This window comes from Rhipicephalus microplus, chromosome 5 (assembly GCF_043290135.1).
Source record: "Rhipicephalus microplus isolate Deutch F79 chromosome 5, USDA_Rmic, whole genome shotgun sequence".
NCBI classification, from domain to species: Eukaryota; Metazoa; Arthropoda; class Arachnida; order Ixodida; family Ixodidae; genus Rhipicephalus; species Rhipicephalus microplus.
In genome coordinates, this window is record NC_134704.1 from 23,648,882 (window position 1) to 23,654,881 (window position 6,000).

Here is a 6,000-nt window from a genome sequence, read left to right on the forward strand (position 1 = left end):
ACTATTCTTTCAAGTGCCCGAGAGAAGACATTGCAACAGAAGGCGACAAAAGCACTGTTGAAATTCCTACGCGACACGGACTTGAACAAGCGGCTGTAACAGCAATGTCACACACCACGAAAAACAAGACTGGACTATGACAGAGTGTGCGCGCGTGTGTGGCTTACTGTGCCGTTTTTATCTCTCTTCCCTCTCTCCTCTCTATCTTTCATCTACCCCATCCTCCTCCCATGCGCAGGGTAGCAAACCGGCTGCCTATAGACGGCTTCGATGTTTGTAAACAAACTGGCTCGCGCCGAACGGCCTACCCCGGTAGACTTCCGGTGCGGCATTTCCGGCAATGCTTTTTCGATGGTTCCGGCGGTGTGTTCGTGGTGTGTTTGGGATCGCTGCTCTATTATTTATGACGCATTCTTTAGGATGTGTTTGGAGCAACATCAAGCGGCTACAGGAAGGGGCTCGACGTAGCACACGGCATAGCACAGGCGCGGCCACTGCTGCAGGTAACGCGGCTCGCGTGGCCTACGGACGCCGTGAAAAATATCCTTCGTGGCCTTCCGATAAGTGCGGCCCCCTGCTCCGTTTCACCTCTGATAGTGGTCGTGCCTGTACAAACAGAAAGATACATAAATTCCAGGACACGTTTGTCAGCGAACTTAATTGGGCCAGTTGGTTGTGCATGTGGACGATGTGGATGCGCTTTCGAGACGCGGACCGAGAATGGACAGCGCACACCTGTCTCTTCCCTGTCCACATTTCAAAGCGCACCCACATCATCGATGTGCAGGCGAAAAGTGAAGTTGTTCAACTCAGATTTTCGACTAGAACTGAAAACCTTCCTCCTGTTGAACGCCGAACACATTTGTATTTTCTTCTAAGCACACAACTTTAGGATAAAACGATTATTTCTGCGCCTGTGTCACACCGGACACTTATTAAAGAGATCAGCGGCGATCGAAATCGCTCGCGATGCGAAGTGTTCGTGCGAGTGAGAAATTATAAAATTTACTGATGTGATGACTGCAGCTGCAGGGTCACGTGAAATTTTATGTTTTACTCACGTGTAAGCTACTCCTGACCCACACTTTCAAGTTGAACATACCTAAACCGGCAGTTCATGTTCACACGCAAAAGATAAATGAGCTTGAATGAGGCGATGCTCATTAGCGGCAGGAAAACAGACGATGAGTCATTTGCTCGCACATATGAGAGCCCACTCGCCGACGTCACTTAAAAAAAAAAAAATGAAATGCAACGACAACAAAACGTGGACACCTTGACGTACATTGTGCGGCGATTAATATTAAGCGCGTCTACTTTGTGCCCCATGTTGTTTTGAACAGTACTCATCATTTATATAGCTCAAGCTATAAAATAAACACCTTTGCGATGGATTTTCAGTGTTAGCTTCTACGTTTTGCTACCCATTTCCCGCGTCACTACACTTATCTGCCACGGGAGGAAGACGACAGTGACTGATGTGTTCCCGGTAACGGGGGCCTTCGACTAGTCTAACGTTTTAGTATCGCTTCTGTGCCATTAGTCTGCGCTGAGCTTTACATTGCTATCAAATAGGCAGAACTAACCTACGCGCTCTTGGTGGGAATCCAGTTCTCTCACGTAATCGCTGCAATGTAGGCACTCTTTATATCGTCATCGGTCAGAAGACATAGCGTTTTGACAAGCATATAAAATTAATTCAGGCATGTAGACTGCATCCTGGCTTGACACTGCTGTGCTCGAGTTGCCAGCGCTTCATCAAAATAATTTTATCTGCATAAAACACCGGAACACAAGCAGCCGCGGCCAGCAACAAACGCTAAAACCACGCAAAAACAAGCTAAACCAGAAGTTTTCAGGGGTGGTTTCCCGGTGAACGCACAGCGTTGCCAGAGACTGGCAGGCTCTGGCGAAACCGTCTATAGGCCGGTTAACCTCGCTGCCGTTTTTTTTTTCCCCCTCCAATTTTCCTTCCTTCCTGCCCCGCCGTGGTGGTCTATTGGCTAAGGTACTCGGCCACTGACCCGCAGGTCGCGGGGTCGAATCCCGGCTGTGGCGGCTGCATCTTCGATGGAGGCGAAAATGCTGTAAGCCTGTGCGCTCAGATTTGGGTGCACGTTAAGGAGCCCCAGGTGGTCGAAATTGCCGGAACCATTCACTACGGCGTCTCTTATAATCATATGGTGGTTTTGGGACGTTAAGCCCCAAATATTAATTAATTAATTAGCTTTGCACCCTCATAAGGATCGCGCAAATGGTGCAAAATTTATTGTTTGCAAGACAAACAATTTGTGGGTGTCCACCTGTACACCACGAATGATATTCTTGTCTGCTTACTAGCATCCGGCCGGGAAAACAGAAGGCGTATGGATGACTATCCTTCTACCGCATGTACGTTAGAGGTCAGGGCTGAAGAAACCCCGAGGCGGAGCTCCACCTTAAGTCGTTCTATCTCAATAGGTAACGAACAGGGGTGTGCGACTATTCGAAAATGTAGAATAACGTACGGAATGGTGTTCTGTTCGATTGGATATTTCAATCGAATGGAGTGTGTTATAAATACCAATATTTTTTTTCTAATGTTCCAATAGTGAGCACCGACGAGAAAACCCCGATGTTGCGAAATGTTGGAACAGCGAGGGGTCACTTTTACCAGATTAAGGTGGCCAGTCAGGCTTGCTGGTACATAGATATGGCAGGCTACATCGCAAAAGAAAAATACACAGTCCATGTACTGAAGGAACATCAACGACGAGATGATGGTGACAACACTTGTTGTTTCGGTTTTTTCCGTCCATTGTGAACTTTTTGCGCTGTAGTGTGTCATTTTTACCAGTTTTGACAATCGAATCACCAAGATGCATGTGGCCCCTGCTCATAAGGGACTATATTGATCAATGAATCAAGGTGTTCACGCCTAAAACTAGCGTTGCTGAAGTGAGTGTCTCGTCATCCACTATCACCGTAGTGAGATTGGTCATGGGACGGTGGGCAGTACGACTTCATTCAAACACATACGTGCAATTTTTGTACGCTTTTACACGATTCAACAACAGACGCAAGTGTCGTGCCGATTGATGTCAGTTTTCTTGCAGATGCAGTATTCAACAAGGATTCGCATTTACCTGCATGCCGGACCATGATGCGAAAACTTTGCTTCTTTAAACGTTCAGCTGCATGTGCGGTTTTGGGTACAACACTGAGTACAATTCTCATGCCTCAGTTTCATTTAGACTGGTGAAAAAGTGCCACCTTCAATACCTCAGTCACGGCTGTATTCCCGCGTATGTTTACAAAACATTTCTAATTATCTAGTCACTCATGCATATCTGCTTATACCTCGGTTCACATGTACATAGCAGTAATAGTTTTTGTCGGTTAGAGGTCACCGTAATGTTTCTTCTGTAAAGTTTGTTAGCGTGTTTTGAAATTCTAGAGATGTTCTGAAAACGATGGTAATATTATCCAAAATGTATTCGAATGGTATGCAGATTCGTTTCTGCATTTGATTAGGTGTCACTGCTATTTAATTCGTACTCGATTTGGTTCTAAAATTTGCTGTTCGCACACGCCTAGCAATATGGTACATTCATTGCAGCTCCGTGGCTACACCGGCTCGCTGCTGAGGTCGTGCGATCGATTGATGTCGCTATATGCTAGCTATGATGACAGAGTGTAAAAACGTTGACGCATTTAATTTTGGCGAAGGAGTACGGAAACAAAGAACTTTAACATCTTGTATTTTGTTTTTGGCTTTCTGTTCCAATTCGCAGCTGTTGGCTTCCTTATCAATGCAGGAAGCCTTATGGAGCACGGGACAGTTACTTATTTGGAGACGTTTACATGACGTCCGGTCAAAATTTCGGCCTGAGAGAACATTTAGAAAGGCTACACTATAGAGTTACCGTATATGCTACCTTTGGGTCCCGAAGGGAGCATGTAAACTCTAGGCGTAGCCATGGGCGCGGCAGAGGCTTCCAAAGGGGCCCCAAAAGGGCAGGGGAGTTTGTTCATTATACTTCTTAATAATGTTGTTTGTTATACCCGATATTCGTTGTAACGGAGAGAAAAAATTAGATAGGCAATCCGGCTTGCGCAAAATTGTCGTTCTCGACGCTGATCTAATCTTCCTTGCACAGCTGTAACCGAAATGTTTCAATTACATGTGCATATGTATGATACACGCTATACACTTTACGTTTTCGCACGTTTTCGCGAAGTTTTTTTTTACTTTTACATTTTTACTTTTACTCTTTATCTTAGGTCGTGTCCCTGTGTTACATCGACACATACAAACGCGCGCACGAACAAACATGGCTAAACCTCTCCCTTACCCCCCACCTACCCCCTATTCAGAAAATTTCTGACTACGCAGCTGGCAACAACGTTCCTCCTGCGGCCACTGTGTACAGCTCTGAATATCTCTCGACACAAACATAAGTTCGTCTACGGTGCCGTTTTGCATGCGGTCAGACAACAAACAGGTAACCGAAATCGTCGTGTTGCTGCGCTTGCCTTTCTGCAACTTTGGGACGTTAAACATCACATATCAATCAATGGCTTTCTGCAAAGCTGGACAAGTGGCGCCATCATTCGTCGCATCTCGAGCTTCCAAAATCTTCCCGTCCGGTTTCGACGGAACGTGGCGCAACGATGCATTTTTTTCATCGCTGGCTGGTCGAAATTTCGGCAAAGATATATATATATATATATATATATATATATATATATATATATATATATATATATATATATATATATATATATATATATATGAACCCTAGTTCATATATAAATGAACCCTAGTGTCGCTTATGCAAAAAACAACAAAAAACTAAAACGTGTGCCTGCATTAGACAGGTTTCACTGCGATACAGTGGTGACACATGGGCAGCACATTGCATGCTTGTCGCAACGTCAGCGCGTCGTGATTTGCCCATTCTTTATGGGAACATAAATACATTAATTAAGGTCAGCCTTACGGGATCAGCAGTGTATTCGAACTTCTGATCGGCGGTTGCTTCAGCATTATGCGCACTTGCACTGCTGGTGAACTTGCCTGCAGCGCCTACTTCAAAAACGTTAATGATCATATTTTCCAGCCAAAATACATCGCGGATTTCGTCACACTGGCCATTATTCAATTATTTATTTTAACAGAAATAACGGACGAATGATCACATTATGACGCGCTAACGCTTTGAGGAGCAGGTGGCAGGCTGCCCGCGTATCACTATTGTGTTGCAGTGAAGGACATCTTACCCGCAGACGCCCATTTTAGACGAGTATTTATTATTATTATTATTATTATTATTATTATTATTATTATTATTATTTTGTGCCTGCCCTGCACTTGCGGCAAATTGGCTGGTACTGCAAATGACACCTCTGGTTGCTTTCAATTATTCAAAGTTCCCTGCATCCTACTTGTTGAATGTTTTGTCAATTCAAAAAACACGCTTAATTCGAAGATTTTTCACGGTGTCGGTGACTTTGAAATACCAAGGCTTTACTTTGTTTTCTTGTGCAAAAATCAACCAAGAGACATAAGGAGCGTTATTTTTATAGTTGTATTCATGTTACCAAGACTGAGTCTAAATAGGCATTGAATACTCATATTTACTACCCGAATGAACTTTTCGAGACATCATCTTGAAGTACCTATCTACATGCAAGAAGGAATGTTCTGGAAAGCAAGATTTTCAGTATTGCTGAAGGCTACAAAATGGGCTTTGTGAGACCTTTCAATTGAATGAACTTTCAACTGCAAAGTGACCTCATCAAATTCAAGCTAAACCGTTTCTTCTTTTGGTAGGCACAAATAATGTGGCCTGATTCAGGTAACCCTTGTTACCTGAATGTGTGATATTTGGCATGATGGAAGTGCACCCATTGGTTACCAACTGAAGCATCTTTTTGTGTTATGTATTAGCACCATATGAGTGATTTCACAAGTGAAAGCTATAGTTGATGCAACACATCATTTCCTACGAATCAAAA